General features: G+C 45.7%; 3 long non-coding RNA genes across 5 annotated transcripts; 2 read left to right on the forward strand and 1 right to left on the reverse strand.

The window, feature by feature from the left end:
- The first annotated feature begins 334 nt into the window (after nt 1-334).
- Nucleotides 335-2,435, forward strand: LOC310671030. Its single transcript, XR_014507687.1, has 3 exons — nt 335-499; nt 1,518-1,658; nt 2,244-2,435. It is a non-coding gene; the product is annotated as an uncharacterized lncRNA (long non-coding RNA).
- Nucleotides 2,436-12,420: 9,985 nt separating this feature from the next.
- On the reverse strand, nt 12,421-22,317 carry LOC310671051. 3 transcript variants are annotated; one of them, XR_014507716.1, is made up of 4 exons: nt 22,047-22,317; nt 15,230-15,354; nt 13,661-13,780; nt 12,421-12,849 (listed from the first exon to the last, which is right to left on the reverse strand). It is a non-coding gene; the product is annotated as an uncharacterized lncRNA (long non-coding RNA). The 3 variants fall into 3 exon arrangements; XR_014507718.1 differs by lacking the exon at nt 22,047-22,317 and adding an exon at nt 15,365-15,444 and having other exon boundaries at nt 15,230-15,331; XR_014507717.1 differs by lacking the exon at nt 22,047-22,317 and having other exon boundaries at nt 15,230-15,466.
- Nucleotides 19,514-22,308, forward strand: LOC310671091. The gene is made up of 3 exons (XR_014507771.1): nt 19,514-19,652; nt 21,511-21,630; nt 21,844-22,308. It is a non-coding gene; the product is annotated as an uncharacterized lncRNA (long non-coding RNA).
- Nucleotides 22,318-22,454: the final 137 nt, after the last annotated feature.

Here is a 22,454-nt window from a genome sequence, read left to right on the forward strand (position 1 = left end):
TTACCATCCAGGGGTCCTTTACCTTTTTACTGGGGTATCACAAGCACTTAGGATTGTTAAAATTAGAAGCTGTATGTTCTGGGCCTCAGAGCCAAATCAGCTTCTGAACTTGCCTGCCCTGGTGCACCATGCTCCTCTTTTGGTTTGCGTGGCTCAGTCAACCAGGAAATGTGGAGCTGGGCAGAGAACCCATTGAAAGGAACGGGCATGCCTCCACAAAAGATAGCATCAGAGGACCACTGAGGTATGGAACATTATGTAGAGCATCCAGTTGAACCCACATCCCATTAGCATTTGTTAAACAATCAGGACACGATGTACTTAATTTGAGCTCTTCCTCCTCCTTATTACCAGGAAGCCTAGTCCTCTGTCTCCAAGCAATCACTCTTCAAATCAGTCTTTCTAATCAGACAGAGCTTTTTCCTTGCTAACATGAAGCCACGCTTGGCTCAGGTCTGGCTGCTTGGAGTCTGTCTTTTGCTCTGCCTCAGCTGTGGAGGTAAGTCTATACAGGCATCATCACCCACCATGCTTGGGTCAGGGTATTGGCAGAGATGATTTCCACAGATCCCGCTATGTCTCCTGTCCTTGTAATTCTTGCACGGTCCCAACTTCAGAAAGTTTTTCAGGGGAATGATGCTCTATTGCACAGGGCGCGGGGGGGGGGGCTTATTTTAACTTTATTTATTCACTTGTTTAAACATTTGATTTTTTAAAATCAAAGTAGTTTGCAATAGTCATAAATACAGCCTTTCGGCTCCCCAAGCAGTTCAACAACTAGTTTTGAAAAAATGTTTAATTGTTTGCATAAACTGGGCAGCTTACAATGGCAGCTCCAGACAGTGCTCCTCCTATCACAGCTGCAGTGACACACACACACACACAAACCCCGGTTGGTGCAAACTCTCTGGTGTTCACATCTGGCTGTTGTAGGATTGCCATACATCGGAAGCAGTGTCCCAGCAGAAATCACTAAAATGTCAGTGGAAATCCAGACATATGGCAACCCATGTCAGCATTATCGTTTTGGGCAATTTTCCTTAAAAATAGCTCAAAAACATCATTATTCTTTTCTCTCTTTTTTTGCAATTGTGTCCCAAAAGCTCAACAACCCTCACTAATAATAATAAGAATAGCTCTACAACTTTAGTGTCTAGATTTTTACTTTTTGAAATATGGCAACTCTAAGCTGCTGCTTGGCACCTGCCACTCTCAGGAGGCTCACTAGAGGACTCTTTCTGCAAAGTCTCTGCAATGCTGGAGCTGGCTGCACCCTCAGATGCCTGTTATGGGGATGTGGCAGAGGGGAGGGTCCTCCTGGTTGTAGGCAGCCTGAGACGCAGCCAATCACGTTCTGCGGAACTCCGTGGGGCTCAATTTACACCTACTGTAAGAACCCCCAATGTCCTTTTTAGACTCAGGGCATCTCAGATTTTTTTGTTTTTGAAGGAAACAACGAGTTTGGTGACTTAGACTTTCTTTCTTTTGGTGACTTTCTTTCTTTCTTCTTTTAACAGCAAATGCCTTAAAATGTAGTGTGTGCACTTCAGGAGGTCCAGAAGAGCCGTGTTTGCCACATCCCCCCAAAATAGCGACATGCCCTGATGATCCACGTACAGGATATCCTGCAGCCTGCGTCTTGTACACAATCTCAGCAAGTGAGCGATCCTTCTCGTCTTTCCCTCCCCCTTATTTTCAGTGCATTTCCATGGGTGGGTGGTGGGCATGGCTAGTACAACTGGGTGCAGAGGGGGCCCGGGATCTTGCAACTTCAATAGTACAAGAACAAGAGAAGCACCTCGTTCCAATGGAAGCTCTAAGCTACGCTAATGCAGCCTCTATACGAAACCTGATTGCAAGCACTCAGGAACATGACGGAACGTATCCCCCTGAATATTCTTTGAAGCAACAATACCTGCAGGCAGGGAGAGAAACATGAATTTTCTAAGTTTACCTTTAATTCTTGACGTATCTCAAGTCAGGGGCCAGGTTGGGCCCTCTGGCCAGTGGCATCCCAACTGCAATGCTTCACCTAATACAAGGGAAGAGTTGCCATTCATTCTTGAGGATAAGCAGGGGTGCTGGGTGCTATACCTGGCAACAGTGTGGCAAAAACCTGCCTTTCAGCACAGACCTCCATTTCCCCAGCTGTCTCTGATGCAAAAAGTGCATCCTTCCATTTCTGTCAGGCATCTTTCACTACTTGTTAACAGTAACCCAGATACTTTTCTTTCCCTTCCCAGCGTTTGACGGTACTAAAAATGTGATGCGCTACTACAAAAAATGTGGCTTCTATACCAAAGTGTGTGGAACTCGAAAGGTCGATAAGGATGTATCGCAAGAGTATGAGCTCAAGTGCTGTAACGGCAGAGACCACTGCCTTTGAATGCCGTCTAAGGAGGATGCTGTATTAAAAGAACTCCTATGTGAACAAATGGCTGTGCAATTTGAGTTACGTTGCTGTGTGGGGATGTCTATGTGAGTGGGCTCTGTGTGTGCCCAGTGGCGTGCGTGGGTGCAGGGTCTCAGCAGGTGAGTGGGTGGGCATCTCAGGTGAGCTGGGATGTCAACAAGGTTTCCCCTGGCTGTATGCCATGGCTGCATTGAGCCTGGGTCTTCAAACCAAGTGACATCTTCCTTACTCGAGGTTCAGCTACTATGACTACTTATTGCCTGGTATTTTCTGCCTAGGAACAAGTGGGTGGGACCACCTCACCACAACAATCCTTTTGCAGAGAGCTGATTAGCCAGAGAACGGGAGACTGACAGAAAAAGGTTCCATTTAATTAGTCCGACTTACCACCCTTGGGAGCATCTGAGGCTGTACAGAAAGGACCGTACAGAAATCCACTCAGTGGTTGCAGGGTCAGTAGCTGTGTGACCTCCCAGCCCATTCACCTGGTAGCGCTGGTGAAATATGCCTTTTAGGTCTTCGAGTAAAATATACCCTTCTGTATCCAAACCTTTTAAAGTAAAAACTGATCTTTGGTCCCGGTCTGATTCCAGGTCTTACATGTAAGAGGGTCGCTGAAGTCTGGGACACTCTGTACTGCATCCGGCTGGTTCCTCAGCTTCAGCCCCTTTGGATTTGTCCAAACAAGCAGGATATTATGCACCTAAAAAGCTCCTTGTGCCTTTCGAGCCTACCAGGGACAGGTGCCCTGAGGAACAAAGAAGGTGCCTCTGAGCCCCATACAATGAAAGTCTTGTTAACTGGACTTGGATGATGGACTCAAGGGCATCCTGATCAAATTTGCAGATGACACCAAACTGGGAGGGGTGGCTAACACCCCAGAGGACAGGATCACACTTCAAAACGACCTTGACAGGTTAGAGAACTGGGCAAAAACAAATATGATGAATTTTAACAGGGAGAAATGTAAAGTATTGCACTTGGGCAAAAAAAATGAGAGGCACAAATACAAGATGGGTGACACCTGGCTTGAGAGCAGTACATGTGAAAAGGATCTAGGAGTCTTGGTTGACCACAAACTTGACATGAGCCAACAGTGTGATGCGGCAGCTAAAAAAGCCAATGCAATTCTGGGCTGCATCAATAGGAGTATAGCATCTAGATCAAGGGAAGTAATAGTGCCACTGTATTCTGCTCTGGTCAGATCTCACGTGGAATACTGTATCCAGTTCTGGGCTCCACAGTTCAAGAAGGACACTGACAAACTGGAACGTGTCCAGATGAGGGCAACCAAAATGGTCAAAGGCCTGGAAACGATGCCTTATGAGGAACGGCTAAGGGAGCTGGGCATGTTTAGCCTGGAGAAGAGGAGGTTAAGGGGTGATAAGCCATGTTCAAATATATAAAAGGATGTCGCATAGAGGAGGGAGAAAGGTTGTTTTCTGCCGCTCCAGAGAAGCGGACACGGAGCAATGGATCCAAACTACAAGAAAGAAGATTCCACCTAAACATTAGGAAGAACTTCCTGACAGTAAGAGCTGTTTGACAGTGGAATTTGCTGCCAAGGAGTGTGGTGGACTCTCCTTCTTCAGAGGTCTTTAAGCAGAGGCTTGACAACCATATGTCAGGAGTGCTCTGATGGTGTTTCCTGCTTGGCAGGGGGTTGGACTCGATGGCCCTTGTGGTTTCTTCCAACTCTATGATTCTATGATGCTATGATCCTTCCCATGTAAGACAGCATCATTTGGAAGATGAGCTCTAGGACATTCTGTACAGGATTTCAGAATCTCGGGTTGGATCAGTCCCAGCTCTTGCCAACCTAGCAGTCCAAAAGAGCGCCAGTGCAAGTAGATAAATGAGTACCGCTGTGGTGGGAAGGGACATTGCATTTCCGTGCACTCTGGCTTCAGTCACGTTGTTCCGTTGTGCCAGAAGCAGTTTAGTCCTGCTGGCCACATGACCCTGAAAGCTGTCTGTGGACAAACGCCGGCTCCCTCGGCCTGAAAGCGAGATGAGTGCCCCAACCCCATAGTTGCCTTCGACTGGACTTTACCATCCAGGGGTCCTTTACCTTTTAACTGGGGTATCACAAGCACTTAGGATTGTTTAAATTAAAAGCTGTATGTTCTAGGCCTCAGAGCCTAATCAGCTGCTAAACTTGCTACCCTAGTGCACCATGCTCCGGTTTGGGTTTGTGTGGCTCAGTCATGTGGAGCGGGGCAGAGAACTCATTGAAAGGAACGGGCATGCCTCCACCAAAGATAGCATCAGAGAACCACTGAGGTCTGGGACATTCTGTAGAGCATCCAACTAAACTCACGTCCCATTAGCATTTGTTAAACAATCAGGACATGATGCACTTAACGGCTCAAGGAACCACCACCCACATCTCTGCTGCTCTTCAGACCCTCCCCAGAGCCCTCTTGTACCTTGAATCCCATTAGAATGGGTTGAGCAGGCAAGAAGGCCCCTCTCGGCCTTGTATAATCACAGTATTGAACCTCAGACGGAGAGAAATGTTGCTCAACAGAGACAGAGCTGCCCCTTTTACTTACTGCCAGGAAGACTAGTCTGCTGTCTCCAAGCTATCACTCCAAGCAATCATTTCTTCAGTTCATTGTAAAATGTCTTTTTACTGAGGATTCTGGGTGAAGTCTTTTTTGGGGAAAAGGTTCCATTTGATTAGTCCGACTTACCACCCTTGGGAGCATCTGAGGACCGTACAGAAATCCACTCAGTGGTTGCAGGGGCAGTAGCTGTGTGGCCTCCCAGCCCATTCACCCGGTAGCGCTGGTGAAATATGCCCTTTAGGTCCTCAAGTAAAATATACCCTTCTGTATCCAAACCTTTTAAAGTAAAAACTGATCTTTAGTCCAGGTCTTATGGTCCCTAGTCAGCTGACGTTTCGTGTGATGCAACAATCACGTATGCCTGACTGCAGCTTCCGGTGGGGAACACATACTGCAATCCTTCCCCATAAGATAGCATCAGGGGCCCAGGGAGGCCTAGGACTATGAAACGACCATGTGAGTAGCACATATGGGCCTGGCTGAAGCTTCCTGGAGGTGAACAAGTAATCCCTACATGTAAGAGGGTCGCTGAAGTCTGGGACACTCTGTACTGCATCTGGCTGGTTCCTCAGCTTCAGCCCATTTGGATTTGTCCAAACAAGCAGTATATTATGCACCTAAAAAGCTCCTTGTGCCTTTCGGGCCTAGCAGGGGCAGGTGCCCTGAGGCACAAAGAAGGTGCCTCTGAGCCTTAAATTATGAAAGTCTTGTTAACTGAAAGGAATACACTTCCTTCCCATGTAAGACAGCATCATTTGGAAGCTGAGCTCTAGGATATTCTGTACAGGGTTTCAGAATCTCGAGTTGGGTCAGTCCCAGCTCCTGCCAACCTAGCAGTTTGAAAGCGCACCAATGCAAGTAGATAAATAGGTACCACTGTAGCAGGAAGGTACAGTGGTATCTCGGGTTAAGAACTTATTTCTTTCTGGAAGTCCGTTCTTAACCTGAAACTGTTCTTAACCTGAGGTACCACTGTAGCTAATGGAGCCTCCCACTGCCATTGCGCCGCCGCCGCACAATATGTGTTCTCAGCCTGAAGCAAAGTTCTTAACCCGAGGTACTATTTCTGGGTTAGCGGAGTCTGTAACCTGAAGTGTATGTAACGTGAAGCGTCTGTAACCTGAGGTATCACTGTACATGGTGTTTCCGTGTCCTCTGGCTTTTGTCGTGTTGTTCTGTTGCTCCAGAAGCGGTTTAGTCAGGCTGGCCACATGACCCGGAAAGCTGTCTGTGGTCAAACGCCGGCTCCCTCGGCCTGAAAGTGAGATGAGTGCCGCAACCCCATAGTTGTCTTTGACTGGACTTATCCGTCCACGGGTCCTTTACCTTTTACCTTTTTACTGGGGTATCACAAGCACTTAGCATTGTTAAAATTAAAAGCTGTATGTTCTGGGCCTCAGAGCCCAATCAGCTTCTGAACTTGCCTGCCCTGGTGCAACATGCTCCTCTTTTGGTTTGCGTGGCTCAGTCAACCAGGAAATGTGGAGCTGGGCAGAGAACCCATTGAAAGGAACGGGCATGCCTCCACCAAAGATAGCATCAGAGGACCACTGAGGTATGGAACATTCTGTAGAGCATCCAGTTGAAGCCACATCCCATTAGCATTTGTTAAACAATCAGGACACGATGCACTTAATGGCTCAAGGAACTACCACCCACATCTCTGCTGCTCTTCAGAGCCACCCCAGAGCCCTCTTGTACCTTGAAGCCCATTAGAATGGGTTGAGCAGCCAAGAAGGCCCCTCTCGGCCTTATATAATGACAGTATTGAGCCTCAGACGGAGAGAAGTATTTGAGCTCTTCCTCCTCCTTATTACCAGGAAGCCTAGTCCTCTGTCTCCAAGCAATCACTCTTCAAAACAGTCTTTCTAATCAGACAGAGCTTTTTCCTTGCTAACATGAAGCCACGCTTGGCTCAGGTCTGGCTGCTTGGAGTCTGTCTTTTGCTCTGCCTCAGCTGTGGAGGTAAGTCCCACCTGCCAATGGAAAAACATGGTAGGCCACCAATTCAAATGTGCTGTATGTCCACCACTTATCTTCATAAGAACTGGCGAACCCTTAAGCTATTTTCTTTCTCTTTTGAGCTCTGGCACCTATTTGGGGATAATGATTGAAAGGCTAACTTTGGAAACAATGCAGACCTGGAGAAAAGTTTTGATACTATTAAGTGCCAGATCTATACAGGCATCATCGCGCACCATGCTTGGGTCAGGGTATTGGCAGAGATGATTTCCACAGATCCCACTATGTCTCCTGTCTTTGTAATCCCTGCACGGTCCCAACTTCAGAAAGATTTTCAGGGGAATGATGCTCTATTGCACAGGGCGCGCGGGGGGGGGGCTTATTTTAACTTTATTTATTCACTTGTTAAAACATTTGATTTTTAAAAATCAAAGTAGTTTGCAATAGTCATAAGCGCAGCCTTTTGGCTCCCCAAGCAGTTCAACACCTAGTTTTGAAAAAATGTTTAGTTGTTTGCATAAAATGGACAGCTTACAATGGCAACTGCAGACAGTGCTCCTCCTATCATAGCCGCAGTGACACACACACACACACACACACACACACACACACACACACCCCGGTTGGTGCAAACTCTCTGGTGTTCACATCTGTTGATGTTGCCCATCCGGCTGTTGTAGGGTTGCCATACGCCGGAAGCAGTGTCCCAGCAGAAATCACTAAAATGTCAGTGGAAATCCGGACATATGGCAACCCATGTCAGCATTATCGTTTTGGGCAATTTTCCTTAAAAATAGCTCAAAAACATCATTATTCTTTTCTCTCTTTTTTTGCAATTTTGTCCCAAAAGCTCAACAACCCTCACTAATAATAATAATAAGAAGAATAGCTCTACAACTTTAGTGTCTAGATTTTTACTTTTTGAAATATGGCAACTCTCAGCTGCTGCTTGGCACCTGCCACTCTCAGGAGGCTCACTAGAGGACCCTTTCTGCAAAGTCTCTACAATGCTGGAGCTGGCTGACCCTCAGATGCCTGTTATGGGGATGTGGCAGAGGGGAGGGTCCTCCTGGTTGTAGGCAGCCTGAGACGCAGCCAATCACGTTCTGCGGAACTCCGTGGGGCTCAATTTACACCTTGTGTAAGAACCCCCAATGTCTTTTTTAGACTCAGGGCATCTCAACATTTTTATTTTTATTTTTTATTGCAAAGTAAACACATCAATACCAAGCCATACATAAAGAATATGATAAAGAAAAAGAAATAAATAAAGGGGGAAGGGGGGAAAAAGAAAAGTAGACTGTAAAAGAATAAAGTATAATATTTCAATACAATAAACACTATTTTATAAAATAATAATAGTAATAGACTTCCATCACTCTCACAACACTTCCTTTCACATTTCATATTTTATCTGTATTTCAGTATTACTTTCAATATATTGATTGATATATATATGTATATATGTATGTATGTTTCCCCTTTTCCATTCACGAGGTCATTCTACACACAGCCAAATTTTTACTTTAGAACCTTGTCTTTCTAAATAATCATTCAAGCACTTCCTTTCCTTCTTGACTGTATTCGTTGCCTTTAGTCTTATTATATCTGTCAATTTGGCCAGTTCCAAATATTCACATGACCATTCTGCTTTGGTCGGTACCTGGTTACCCTTCCAGTACTTAGCCACCAGGATTCTCGCCGCTGATGTCACGTAGTATTTTCTCTAGAAATATCACCATTCAATACTCCCAAAAGGTATGTTTCTGGTCTTTTGCTATGTGAAGTTCTTAGTAACTTTTTTATTTCTTCATGGAACATGTCCCAGAACTTTCTGATCAGCATTTTTCTTCTTTGAAGGAAACAACTAGTTTGGTGACTTAGAAGCCCAGGGAGGGACAAGACATGTAAATAGAAAAGCCTTTCTTTTTATATATATAAATATTTTATTGGATTTTACAATAAGTATAAAACAACAAAAAGTAGAGCACAACACAACAAAAAATAGAAAAATACAATGACATAACATATAAACACAAAACAGTAAAAAATATGAGAAAGAAAAATAGAAAAAATAAAAACAATCTTTATCCTCATTATATTCTTAGCATTAACTTGTGTCTCCAACCTCCCCAGACCTTCCTTCTCTGTATTCCAGATCATATATTCTATCAGCAAATTCCTTCCCTCTGTCTTAATTTAGTTTTGTCATAGTTTTAATGTCTTAATATAATCACATTTCCTTATATCTTAAAGTATTTAATCTTACTTAGTCTTTAAGCTTTTTAGTAATAAATAGAAAAGCCTTTCTTACAGCAGATGCCTTTCTCTCTCTCTCTCTCACTCTCTTTCTTTCTTTCTTTCTTTCTTTCTTTCTTTCTTTCTTTCTTCTTCCATTGACAGCAAATGCCTTAACCTGTAGTGTGTGCGATTCAGAGGGTGAGGGACAGCCGTGTGTACCAGTTCCCCCTAATGTACAAGAATGCCCTGATGATCCAAGTACAGGACACCCTCCAGCCTGCGTCTTGTACAGAGTCACTTCACGTGAGTGGTCCTTCTTGTCTTTCTCTCCCCCTTACTTTCAGTGCATTTCCATGGGTGGGTGGTGGGGCATGGCTAGTATGACTGGCTGCAGAGGAGGTCGGGGATCTTGCCATTCCAGCAGAACAAGAACTACGAGAGAAGCACCTCGTTCCTATGGAAGCTCTAAGCTACGCTAATGCGAAACCTGATTCCAAGCCCTCAGTCACATGATGAAATGTATTGCCCTGGAAATTCTTTGAACCAACAATACCTGCAAGCAGTAGGAAAAACATGAGTTTTACTTATAATTCTCCAGTCAAACTCTAGCATGCCAAGGTTCAGAAAGCATCCTGGTTAAGTCCATGTGATGCAGCCCACCTGGCTGAGGTATCTCAAGTCAGGGGCCAGGTTGGGCCCTCTGGCCAGTGGCATCCCAATTGCAATGCTTCACCTAATGTCATGGGAAATTTCCATTCATTCTTAAGGATAAATGGGGGTGTTGGTTGCTGTACCTGGGAACAGTGGTTGCAAAAACCTGCCTTTCAGCACAGACCCCCGTTTCCCCAGCTGTCTCTGATGGGGACCTTGCCATGAGCGAATCCTTCCATTAACATCACACATCTTTCGCTAGATTCTAACAGTAACCCAGATACTTTTCTTTCTCTTCCCAGTGGCAACTAAACATGTGTTGCGCTACTACAAACGATGCGGCTTCTATGCCAGAGGCTGCAAAACTCGAAAGGTCCACCATTCTGTAAACCAATTGCATGAGCTCCACTGCTGTAATGACAAAGACCAGTGCCTTTGAATGCAGTCTAAGGAAGATGCTGTATTAAAAGAACTCTGATGTGAACAAAGGGCTGTGCGTTACGTTGCTGTGTGGGGATGTCTATGTGAGTGGTCTCTGTGTGGGCCCAGTGGCATGCAGTGGTCTTGGCAAGCAAGTGGACGGGCATGCTTTTTAAAAATTAAAAATTCCGTGCCACATTTCAGCATTCTTGGAGGGCAGGGAGGAGGGGAGCTTGTCACAGCTGGAGGAGAAGACTCCCTGGCTTCTTCAGCAGTCCCTTGATCACCACTGCCGTCCTTTGCTTCAGCCTTGGAGTCTGAACTGCTCCCTGTCACAGGCTCTTCCTGCTCACTAAAGCCTGTTGCCCCTTTAGCTTCCGACACCTCCTCTTACCAATCTTCTCGCTTTGACCTCTGTGTCCCACCACCAATCCCCGACTCTGAGCCTCTGGGGGTTCCCCCAACTGGAGCCTCCCCACTCCTGCTGACAGCCCTCCTCATTCCCACCTTGGGGAAGGGGCACTCTTCACAGTGACATAGCACTAACCTCATTGCTCTGGGAAACTTCTTGTCCTCAATTCATTGAACTGTTTCCCCTAACACGCTCTGCCCATATTGTAGTGTGCTTTGTTTTCCCCTGTATTTTCAGGATACTTCTAACTTTTAGCAATCTGAATGCCACAGGTAGCTAAATTCAAGGACTTTGAAGGTGCTGCTCTCCCATGAAGGGATTAATCTACGCCAGCTCCCCACCCATCAGTGTTTTCCGATGCTGGTGGCAGCTTGCAACATCCTCTTGTGCATTTCCAAGCACAATTCAAAGTATTGGTGCTAACCTTTAAAGCCCTAAACGGCCTCGGTCCAGTATATCTAAAGGAGCGTCTCCCCCCCCATTGTTCTGCCTGGACACTGGGGTCCAGCGCCAAGGGCCTTCTGGCGGTTCCCTTGCTGTGAGAAGCCAATTTACAGGGAACCAGACAGAGGGCCTTCTCGGTGGTGGCACCCGCCCTGTGGAACGCCCTCCCACCAGATGTCAGAGAGAAAAACAACTAGCAGATTTTTAGAAGACATCTGAAGGCAGCCCTGTTTAGGAAAGCTTTTAATGTTTAATAGGTTATTGTATTTTAATATTCCATTGGAAGCCGCCCAGAGTGGCTGGAGAAGCCCAGCCAGATAGGTGGGGTATAAATAATAAATTATTATTATATTATTATTATTAATTATTATTATGCAATGTGCCATCCTCTTCCTGGTGTCGTGCCCCAATGAAGAGCTGTCACGACAACTTCCTCCACCACCAACACCACATAAGCATATAGAGTTTTATTACTGCAATACAAGCGCTTGATGCTGGTTTTCCTATACAACATCAACAAACAGAAACAAGGGAAAGATTTCTTCCTTCAGAGAAAGAGAGAGGAGAGATTGCGAACCCTGCGCTGCCCCCAAATTTGTTCCAGACGGCTGAGGGAACCCCTAGAACATATGCAATGGTCACATAGGAGGGAGCCTTATTGCAAAAGCGGAAGTCCTTGCACTGGCAGGGCACTTATTTACTTAGCACCACCTCAGATACAACTCACAAGAGCACATCTGAACCTACATTTGTGTATAGACCCAACAAAAATTGGGGTTGCCATTGTCAGCTTCGCCTTTGAGCCAGTGCCACCGACTGGGCTCAACCACTTCAGCCCCGACTGAGCCAGGCGAGCTGGGGTAGCATTTCCAGAGACCTTCTGCACAGGAACAGGTCTAAGTGCTGTGGACTCACAACTCAGAGCTGTGAGCACCCAACTCACTTCCAGAAAACAGCAGAGTACAGCAGAGCATAAATCACTCGGACGACAGCGCTGAATAATATCTTCTTTTATTCTCTACAGCTACTGTACTATACAAACTATGTACTAAGCTTTATGGAGATGCTGGACAGCACTGAGTGTTGCAGCTGCTTTTGCAGCGACCTTAGAATCATAGAATCATAGAGTTGGAAGAGACCACAAGGGCCATCGAGTCCAACCCCCTGCCAAGCAGGAAACACCATCAGAGCACTCCTGATACATGGTTGTCAAGCCTCTCCTTATCTACACAGAGATAACACTCAGTCTCTCCCTCTTTGAAGTGAGGCTGGAGCGGAATAAGTAGCGAGCAGAAGTCCGCCCCCTCCTCTCTGGAACATCAGCAGATTCTTGCAAAGGGAGGGGTGAAATATCCTCAGCCATATGTCTGGAATTTCCTGGACATTGCCAGGATTCAACTGTTGGAAACAGTGCCTGGGTGGAAATCGCTGAAATGTCCGTGAAAATCCGGACCCATGGCAACCCGTGTTGGAAGTGTAGCTTCTGGCGAATTTCCTTAAAAATAGCTCAGAAAGAAAGAAAGAAAGAAAGAAAGAAAGAGAAAAGCTTTTGTGTCCGGATCATCTTCACTATACACTTCAGTTGGCAATTCCATGAGGCATCAAACACCCATTTTCATCACAGCAGGCAAAAGCATAGATTTCTTTTCTGTCGTCGCTCAGGAATTTGCGCTTGCACATCTTTGTGGCTTTGGAAACGCAGTTCCTACGTATATGTTTTACGGTATCTGTTTCGACTGTGGAGACAAAGGCCAAATGAACGTGCAGGATACGTCCTCGGTACAAGTAGAATGCTAAGCCAGGCTGGTCCACCCATGAGGCAAGGGGAGGTAACCGCCTCAGGCAGCAGGATCCACGGGGGCAGCAGAACTGGCCTCCATCACCCACCACTGCTGCCACGGTGCCAATGACAGCTGCAGCATGCTCTTTGAAGGCCACATATGGCTCCTTCTTGGCAGCTCCCATCACCATACTGCCTCCACTCTCGGTAATTAGGAGGTACTGCTGGTCTCCTCCCACCACCACAGATAAAGGTAAAAGGTAAAGGACCCCTGGGCGGTTAAGTCCAGTCCAAGATGACTATGGGGTTGTGGCGCTCATCTCGCTTTCAGGCCGAGGGAGCCAGTGTTTGTCCACAGACAGCTTTCCAGGTCATGTGGCCAGCAGGACTAAACTGCCTCTGGTGCAATGGGACACTGACAGAAACCAGAGCGTACGGAAACACTGTTTACCTTCCTGCCACAGCAGTACCTATTTATCTACTTGCACTGGCGTGCTTTCGAACTGCTAGGTTGGCAGGAGCTGGGACAGAGCAACAGGAGCTCACCCCGTCACAGGGATTCAAACCGCCGACCTTCTGATCGGCAAGCCCAGGAGCCTCAGTGGTTTAGACCACAGTACCACCCACCCCAGCAATAATTCAAAACATACAAAAAGTCAGAATGGTGGACTGAAATTAAAACAACACCTGAAGAGCCAAAGCTTCTCCACAGCTGTTTTAGGGGTTGGAGCAGAGACAATGGCAAGCACCCTCGACAGAATCCTTACCATCAATAGTTATTATGTGCAAGCAATATCCATCCCTGATTTTGCAACTGCTTCTTCTAGGCCAGCACTGCGTGCTCCCCTCCGGATCCAGTTTGCAGACGTGGCATTTGATTGCTTCTGCTGTAAAAGAAATGCCTCATTTTAGCTCTTCCTAGCAAGCAACCTGCCTAGGTGAGAAGAGTCTAAGAAGAGTTCTGCTGTGCCAGAAGAGCAGCCCCAGACATCCACCAAGCTCACCGTCTCGCTTTTTGCAGCGACAAGCTGGGTGGTTCCCAGAACCCTCCCACAAATTTATTGGCAACATTTCTGCCCTGCCCATTCAGGGGCTGATAGCAGAACTTGGGGAAAATTCTAAGCCCCTTGAATTGGAGCTGAGCCATAAAAGCAAATCCCAGTTTCCAAAGCACATGTGTCTTCTTCAATATTGGGGGTATGTGAAAGGGAAATAGATAGCTAAGGGGAAGAAGTGTGCTAAAAGTGGGTTTTTTGAAAGGGGCGAGAATATAGTGCCATTTTATCTATATCTATATCTATCTATCATCTATCTATCTATCTATCTATCTATCTATCTATTATCTATCTATCATCTATCTATCTATCTATCTATCTATCATCTATCATCTATCATCTATCATCTATCTATCATCTATCTATCATCTATCATCTATCATCTATCACATATCATCTATCATCTATCATCTATTTTTTTGTATTGTACTGTATTATTGTATGTTTTTTCTTTTTTGGTTTTTTTGTAGTGTTGTGTTCAATTTGTTGGAAAACTAATAAATATTATTATTTTTAAAAAAAAGCCAAAACATTCCAAAACCAAGGCGCGCTTTCCTATAGAAAGTGATGCAAAATGGGTTAATCCTTTCCAGACTTTTAAAAACAATTTAACGTGAATATTACTCTCTAACGAGACCATTGAGCCATAAAATGAAAGCAATAAACACACAATCAATCAATCAGTAGCTGAACTGGGTTCCACACAGTCACCAAAAAAATTGAGGGAGCCTCGCAAGTTGTCTTGGGCGAGAGCTCGGCAGAAAAGGAGTAGGGAGGGAAAGGCATAGTGAAAACCCAGGTACAAAGGAGGCTGCAGAACAGGAGGAGCTGGATGCTTGAGAATTGTGTGCGAAATTAAGTGTGCATAGTTTAAAACTGCAAGCTTGCTTCAAATTTTAGTTTAAAGAAACCATGTTGGACCTGATCCACTTAAACATGGCATGCTTTTAACACAGGGAGCCGGCCGGAGTGGCTGGGGAAACTCAGCCAGATGGGCAGGATATAAATAATGAGTTATTGTTATTGTTATTCCAAATGAGTTTTTATTGGTTTATCATTATATATACATATAAACACCATTTAGGTCCCACACAACACACCTAGGTGTGTTGTGACATCTGCCTTCCCTTTGGAATTCCCTCCCCTCCATTTTTAGGCGGTTGCCACCTCTGCTGTCTTTTCAGCACCTGCTGACTTTATGAAAAAGTATCCCCCCCCCCCAACAAAGGATTCCAAGCACTGGTGTTGTAACTCCCCTCCTTTCTCATAAGCGGGACTTACCTCCTGGCCCAAAGCAGAGGATAACGCAGGCAGCAAGTAGCCAAAGCTTAGCCAAGTGTGGCCTCTGGGTCTGCAGGGTGAAGCTGTAACACATTGTCCAGCCTGTTGGCATGGAGAAGGAGAAACTGACCTGACCTCTTGCTGCTGTGGACTCTGTTTTGGAGCTCACACCCCTGGACCTATGCTGCTCCTGGCAGTACAGCCTGGCTTCACCACCACCACCACCTGCAGCCGGACACCTGGAGGTCTCCCCCTACCTGTGCCAGTTATTCTCTCCTCACTGGGGACGTGTTGGCAGGAGATTGGGCCAAGGAGGGACCGCCCTGCCCACACAATAGAGGGCAGAACTTACCTGGGAATCCTCAGTCAGCTCCAGAGCTTCTCCCACCCTGCCCTCCCTCAGTTAAGCCTTCTTTTGCAGGTTAACCTCTTCTTCATAGGTCAAAAGCATCTGTCAAAAGCTTATACTTAATTCTTGTTTTTTTCCCCTTGCCAGAGAAATTTCGAAAGTCTCTTTTGCCATATATTGAATTGTCCTGTTCCGCTGATAATCGGGATTGTTTGAAATAAAAATAACATTCTTGGTAGCACGTTCATTTTTATAGCAGAAATTCTTCCCATAAATGATAATTTCATTCTTCCCCAAATTTCCAAATATCTTTTGACTTCATTCCACACTTTTTCATAATTATCCTTATACAGATTTATATTTTTAGAAGTGAGCCAGACTCCCAGATATTTTACTCTCTTTTTTTGCTATCATCATTCCTGTTTTCTGTTGCAGTTCCTCTATTTCCTTACTATCCATATTCTTAGTTAATAATTTTGTTTTGGATTTACTGAGTATAAAACCCGCTAATTGCCCATATTCTTCTATTTTCTCCAGTGCTTCCACTGCGCTGGATATCGGTTATTCTAATGTCAGTACTAGATCATCAGCAAAGGCCTTTAATTTATATTCTTTTGAACCAATACCAATCCCCTTTATTTCCATAGTTGCTTCTAACTTCCTTGTCAGGACCTCAAGGACTGTTATAATGGTGACAACGGGCACCCCGGTCTAGTTCCTTTTGTAATCTTGTCGGTCAATGTTCTATTGACTGATAACTTAGCATATTGTTCAGAGTAAATAGCCTGAATACTATTAAGAAACATTGGACCCATTTCCATAAGTTCTAAGTTTCTTTTCATAAAATACCAAGACACATTATCAAATGCCTTCTCAGCATCTATAAATATCAAAGCTGCTTGTTTATCTTTCCTGGAACCCAAATATTCAATTAAATCAATTATATTTCTAACATTACCTTTCATTTGTCTCCCAGGTAAGAATCCCATCTGAGCGATAGCTCTATATTTATATTTACCACATTTGTCTCCCAAAATAAAATCTAAGGTGTGCACCTTCTGTGTGTACACATTACCAGCCTGTTCTGGATCAAAGTCATGCTGCAAGATTCCATCTTCTTATCTGGCCTCTCCAAATCTTCTGTTCTGTTATTATCATCCCACATTTCAAGCGTTAGGTCTACAAAGCAGAGCAATCAATATGCAGTGACTGCAGTGAATGGGAGCTTTTAGGCTTTTTTAAAAAAACACAGACACAGAAACACAACATCACAATCCAAGCACAGAATTTCCTTGTGCCTTGAAGAGTATCCAGTGATGAGGCCCAATGGTTACAAAGGGCAGAGCTGAGATGACCATTCGATAGACCAGAAACAAAACGTTCAGCTTCCCTTGTACTCACTGCGCCACCTGTGAAGACTGTTCAAATGGAACTGGATTCATTTTACCCATGCTCACTAAGAGCTGATCTGGTACTGCGCACAACCCAGCTGCAATCCTACACAACGCAGGTGACTAAGCCCCACTGATTTCTGAGTAAACAGGCATAGGGTTGCAGTGCAGATCTAAATCACTTATACAAACATGCAAGTTGAGCTCAGGTGGATCCAGCCAAAGGCCTGTGCAGTTCACCATCCTGCTCACTCCCTGCCCATGGGCAGCCCACAAGTGGGGCATAATTGCACTCTCTCACTTGTGATCTCTAGCAACAGGTATGCAGAGAGAGAGAGATTACCCCAGATACCATATAGGCCTTACCACCTGCTTTTTATTCAATATTTACAGAGCCTTGGAATAATGGCCTTGTCCTGAGTAAATCTTCAGACACATCCCTTCTCTCCCACTTCCTCATTCATCAACAGCACACACACACTCACACACACACCTATGGTTGCCGCTTAGGGCCTTCTGCCTCTGAGCTCTTTGCTTTCCTACCTTTAAGGCTTGCCAGATTCTGGGAGATGGTGGGTTTGGACAGGGGCATACAAAGGGGTGTGTGGAGGAGGCGGGTCACCCCAGGCAGCACGCTGGGGGGTGACAAGATGGCCCGCTGCCTCCCCCCAGTTGTAGAGCGGTGGTGGGCATGCATGCAGTCTGTATGGGCACCGCGTCTGTACAGATGTCCATATGGGCTGCCGCTTGCACGACAACCGTAGACATGCATAGACCGCACAGACTGCCGCACGTGCGCAGTCCGTATAGACGTCACGCATGCGCCACCGGGCGGTTCGCCCCACCCCTCAGCGTCCCGCCCCAGGTGACAGAGAGGGTCCCCCCGCCACTGGGTCTGCAATGCTTTCTAGTGATAACATGTCAGCGAACTGTTCTCCTCCTCCTCTCCCATTATTTCCCAGCTTCCCCCCTCATCTTCCTCTGAGGTGTTGAAGGAAGGATCGAACAGGATTTATTCGGAACCCCAGCTTTGTGTAGAAAAAGTAACTAGGCCTGTTTGCAAATGCACCCCAGTAACCAAGCCTGTTTACAAACGTAAAAAGGAAAAACTTTCTCTCTGTAAGTTTGCAACACAAAGGGTGAAGGAAAGTTTAGGTTGACCAAACGAACTGAACCTGCTAGCCACCCTGAGCCCGGTTTTTGAACCGGGAAAGGCGGGGTATTATTATTATTATTATTATTATTATTATTATTATTGGTTCAAGAATATGCTGCTGGAGCTAGCTTTTTTAAACCTGTTTCTAGATTACCATAGTCGTCCTATAGATCCCTGGTGTCCTAAGATTATGTTACAAAGAACGTCCACACTCCAAAAGCCAAGCCAACCCTCCAGATGTGGAAGATAAGCTATTGTGGCAGACAGTCTGCCTGATCAATGCTGGAATTTTAAATCTTGGCACTTTATAACCCCCCGTATCAAGTTCTAGGAGTTGCCCTAATCCCTCAGTGCTTTACTGAAGAAGAAGAAGAGTTTGGATTTGATACCCCGCCTTTCACTCCCTTTAAGGAGTTTCAAAGCGGCTAACATTCTCCTTTCCCTTCCTCCCCCACAACAAACACTCTGTGAGGTGAGTGAGGCTGAGAGACTTCAGAGAAGTGTGACTGGCCCAAGGTCACCCAGCAGCTGCATGTGGAGGAGCGGGGAAGCAAACCCGGTTCACCAGATTACGAGTCTACTGCTCTTAACCACTACACCATACTGAGTCCTAAACAGTCACCCTCATACACGTAACAGTGTAGGATGAACCCACAAACCCACAAACAGCGATAGCTTTACATTTACATTTACCTCATTCACCTCACAAAACAAAACGCAGGCCACTCTGTCCTGGATCAAATTCATGCATCCGTCTCCAAATATTCTGTTTCGTCATTTATCTTTCCACATGTCAAGCATTAGTTCTGGAACACAGAGCAATCCATATGCAGCGACTGCAGTAAATGGGAGCTTTGGGAGGTTGTTACTTTTTTGAAATCAATCACATCACTACCCAAGCACATAACTTCCCTGAGCCTTGAAGAGTATCATAGAGATGAGGCTTAGTGGTTGCGAAGGGCAGAGCTGAGATGGCCATTTGATAGAGCTAAAAGCCAAATGTTCAGCTTCCCTGGTACTAATTGAGCCACCTGTGAATACGGCTCACTGGGTTTATTTTACACATGCTGTTCTTGCTAAGGGCCGGTCCAATAAGAGAGAGAGAACAACAACACAGATATACTATATAATCTGCCACATGTAGAACTGGGATGGATTAACCTGGTTCGTCATCACGGTCAGACATCTGCCTGCCCTAAAGCGCCATTGTGTGTTACTGCAGCTATCAAGCCCAGGTTGATCAGGTGACCTGAGAGAAGCCAATAAGGCTTCTTCTGGACTTATATAATAGATGGCTCTTTCCACGTTCCTCTACTCAACCAATTGAGCTGCTCACCTGCCAGGGTGGTAGAAACCCGACTGCCCACAGAAGAAAAAAAGGGAACCCGTGGCACGATCTCTTTTTCTCTCTCTTCATACCAAAGGGCTATAAAATGGGTTACGGCTTCATCCTGGGGATTCTAGAGCCTCGTGTGGCTCCAGCTTGGCTGCTTGCTGTCTGCGTTATGCTCTGCCTCATGCCAGGAGGTAAGTCCCACCTACAAATAGGTGCCAACTCGAAGGGTCCCAGGTCCCTTCGGCCCCCAGTAAAATATTTGCAGGGACTTGGGGGGGGGGGCTCCAAAGTTGATGGGCGTTGCTGCCTTTCTTGCTTTTCCACATTTGGACCTCATTTCCCAACAAGGCCTGTAAAGAAATTTGTGAAAGGGTTGCTGGATGGCATAGGAGCTGGGATTGGTCAAAAACCTCTAATATCATTTCTTATGGCCTTTGCGATTGAAGCTAGAAGGGGTAGCTGTGCAGTGGAAGGGCATGGAGCAAGCAGAGGAAACCATAGCGCTTCAACTTCCAAACAAGAAGAAGCATGTGAGATTTGTGTTCTCTGGCTACTTCTGCAGTATGTGTGTGCTTGTGTGTGTGTGTTGCATGGTCTGTCCGCCATAAGATGCATAGATTGCTTAATCAAAAGAGAAAAATCCCTAAGTAGTTTTCATCTAACAATATGTGTGTGCACGCATATATAGAAAGACCAACAAAAATTAGTCTTCCCGTTCCTATATATGCATAAAGACCAATAAAATTAGTAATATTTCAAAGAAGTGAAGACATAATAAAAGTATGCGTCTGGATAGGTTTGCTGCAAGAAATATGTTTTTAGCAGGTGTCTGAAACAGGTGGCCACACTAGAAGATAGGTTCCTTGCAGATCTGGAATGAAGATACATCTGTTTCATCCCCTGCCCCGTGATGTGGCATTTGGTACATTCCATTCCACTGATTCTTTATCGGAGACCCTTCTCCCCACAGTTTCCTTTTGGGTACATGGCTGTTAGCCCCTGCTCCATGATTTTGCATCCAACATTCCCTTTTCTCCCTCCCCTACTGATAAACCCTCCTTCTCTCCTACCCCACCATGAATCCCACTACCATATTTGTTCTGATTTAACGTGGCACAATCTACTTTCCTCCCCGTTTCAAGGAGCCCATTCTCAAGGAAATCACTTTTAGTACCCTCCTGCTCTAAATCCCAGCAAGCAGGTGCCGTGTCCAGGAGACCCCAGAGGGCGACCCCCATCATTTCTCCTCCAGGGAGACCAGCAGCGCCTCCTATTCCCCAAGAGGCCACTCTTTCATCACCTCACCTTGCCTCATGGGTGGATAGGCACTACCACCATCCTCCGAAACTCTTCCTTTCCCTCTCAGACCATGTCTATCTGTGTTGACATTTCAGGGTGGAAATGGTGGAAATAAATATGTTGGAGAAACATCTGGCTAGTGACTACAAAAACACATACAAGATGCTGAGCTCGGTGGATGTTTGGGACCTTTCATCTGGCAGAAGAAAACTCTTCTTATATCTTTCCCACGTGTCGGGGACTAGCAGAGGAGGAATGGTGGAGACTGCCTCCCCATCCTGACCCTTCCAGGGAGGAGGAAGTAGAAGACGGTTTAGATTTACACCAGGGGTTTGAGGGAGGTCGTAGCTCAAAGGCAGATGAGGGGAGAAGCTGGGAGAGCCAGAACAGCACCCAGCCGTCATTGGAAAGCATTCCAGATCCTCTGTCTCCCAGAACCTGATGAGCCTTAAAAGTAGGAGAGCAAAGAGCACAAAGACAGAGGGCATGTAGCAGCACCAGTAGAGGAAACGGACCGGGAAGTGGGAGAGACGGGGCGGGTGGAGATTCACTCAGGACAACGCCATTATTCAAGAGGTTGCGTTCTATAGCCTCTCTCTCTAAAGACTGAAATAAAAAAGGATGGTAAGAAACTTTCCCTTGTCTTTATACTTTCCTGGGCAACCAGCCGGGGGCTGCTGACAGCATCCTGACACCACATTAGGGATGTTGTCTGCAAGGTAGAGTTACAACAATGTGTCTCTTTTGCAGCAGAAGCCATAACATGCCACCGCTGCACAATTGCTAATCCAGACACCGATAAGACGTGCTGGCCTCCATTTAGCTGCACAATCCCTGATGGATACTGCTTGACCATATTAATTTACGAAGGTAAGGATTGTTTTGTGGGCACTTACAATCCCTCTGGACATTCCAGGATCAAATCAGAAAATGGGATGGCTTCTGCAATTCCGGGACTGTTACTTGAAAATTGGGGCACTTGGAGGATATGTTATTTCCCGAAAAGAGACTAGTGGCTACACTTCACACTTTGCTTGTACTGAGGACATATCCTGTCCTTTCACCTATCCTTTTTCTCCCCAGCCCGCCGAGGAGGTGCCTTGAAAAATGTAAATAAGAGGTGCATATCCAAAAACACAAAGGTATGCGGAATCGAACAGATAAGTGGGGACAAAAAACTACGCCGTGCCTTTGTCTGCTGTGATGAAAATGACAAGTGCTTGATGCCTGGAAGAAAACCAGCATAAAAGGAAGAGGACTTGCATCTCTGATTCCCCCCCCCCCACCTTTGACATTTAAATTGTAGATATTGTCAGGAACTGCTGCTCATGCCCCATGTGATAACCCACATAGCTATGTCTTCTTCTTGTAGAGCCTTCTGGCTCTGGCTGACTCCACCCACCCAGGCTCCCCATTGGCTCCTCCTGGGCAGGAAGTGGCTTAAGGGCCCCTCCCTCCAGGCTGGTGTTGTAATGCAGGTGTCTCTTGCAACATGTTTACTATCATAATTAGCTTTATTATTCCCTTTCTAGAAATACATGTAGCCAATATATATATATATATATATATATATATATATATATATACCCTCACCCCCCCCCAAGAAACATTCCATGAATCAGCTGTACAATCATGTAAATGATATAGTCAAAAAATATGCTTGGAAGTAGTTTAGAATTGCTTATATCTGTCAG

Source organism: Podarcis tiliguerta (assembly GCF_965153285.1).
Source record: "Podarcis tiliguerta genome assembly, chromosome: 2".
In the NCBI taxonomy this organism is placed as follows: Eukaryota; Metazoa; Chordata; class Lepidosauria; order Squamata; family Lacertidae; genus Podarcis; species Podarcis tiliguerta.